Here is a 1,731-nt window from a genome sequence, read left to right as displayed (position 1 = left end):
TCATTGCGCAACTTATCTTCAAATTTCTCTTTGGCGGGTGAATCTACATATACTTTGCACAGCAGATTGAAACAATTTGCCTTAATTTCATATTTGATTGTTTCCATGAGAATAGATCATAAAACTTTTCTTCATAAAATTATATCATCATCATCATCATCATCATCATCATCCAGTGCCAGATCTGCGACAGACATCGGCGATCATTGTTCTCCATTCATTCCTTTGCTCGGATGCTCTCAAAAAAGCTACGTTTCCCTGATCTTTCCCTTTTACCCATTTGTTAAGGTTCTCTAAGTATGTTGTTCTGGGCCTTCCCCTGCCTCGCTGCCCTCAATTTTGCCAGTGAGAGCTAGATGTTCAAGACCCTTTTGTCAGTCTGTTAATGTTTGAGCGCTTAATCAGCTGCTTGCACTGTATGCTTCCTGGGAAGCTGAGAATGTTTCGGAGTGTTCTATGGTCTGCTGGGGTAACAATATAGTGTGAAGCGCATAGAGCCTGCCGTTGAGCGGGGATATGCGTTATACAAATGCTATTTATTATTATTATTATGTCTATTTATGTGTCCCAAAAACTGCATTTGTCGTTTCCTGATTGTTTTTAACATTGAGCGTCCCACGTTGGCTTCAGCAAGCACTACCTTATTTAATTTCTTTTCCTTCTACGATACTCTTAGCAGTCTCCTAAGAAACCACATTTCTGTTGCTTTTATTTTATTTTCACTGTCTTTAATGATTGTCCAGCATTCACAGTCATATAGAAGGGTTGACCAAACATAGCATTTCAGGACTTTCATTTTGGTGTTCATTGGGATGCTTCTATTTTTCAGGATTGGGCTAATTTTATTGAAACTAGCCTTAGCTATTTAATTCTCCGTCTTATTTCTGTGGAAATATATTTCTGTAGAAAATTATAAAAAATACTATAAATCTCCCTCACACGGAAAATGGGATTGTTCACAGTACTGTCCCATCCTCACACACATTTTTACACGCTAGTGGCCTCCGTCACAGCCCACCAATGACACCTTTTAATAGCTAAACTTGTTACAAGAAATTAACTTTATTGTGAACACATTTCTGCACTAAAGGTTCTCAAATCTTGTTCCAGTGGGTTTTTTCTTTTCTTTTAAATTTTTTTGTTTTTTGTTTTTGTTGCTGTCCTTATCTTTAGTCCGGGCTGTCTCCCTCTGCTCTAGGTGTTCCAATGTGGTTGTTTTTTTGTTTTTTTGTTTTTTGTTTTGTTTTTTGTTGCTGACCTCATTATAGTCCAGCCGCCTGTCTCCGCTCTAGGTGCTCTAATGGGTTTTTTGTTTTGTATTTTGTTTTTGTTTTTGTTTGTGTTTTGTTTCGTGTATAGTTCTGTCTGTCTCTGATCTAGGTGTTCCAATGTTGTTGGGTTGTTTTTGTTGTTGTTGTTGTTGTTTTGTGTTTTTTTGCCGGGGGGGGGAGTTAGGTTTTTTTTAAAAATAGAAATGCTGTGTCTAGAATTACTAGAGGGTAAAAACCCCCTGAAAAATCTGGACTTCATAGTGATTCGACATGGCTCTCTTTATGGAAAATGGAGATGAACATCTTGTACTTGTACCTCGTCTGTCTGCATTCCATTACACCAGGCCGTGGCGTGAGTGCTGCTGTTCCCTACTGCAGCTCCGAACGAGAGTATCTTTGTGTCTATGTGTAATTTGTATCTGTTAATGCGTGTATGTGTGCGTGTATATATATATATATA

This window comes from Aplysia californica, unplaced genomic scaffold (genome assembly GCF_000002075.1).
Source record: "Aplysia californica isolate F4 #8 unplaced genomic scaffold, AplCal3.0 scaffold00135, whole genome shotgun sequence".
Classification (NCBI taxonomy): Eukaryota; Metazoa; Mollusca; class Gastropoda; order Aplysiida; family Aplysiidae; genus Aplysia; species Aplysia californica.
This window is presented reverse-complemented; position numbering follows the sequence as displayed.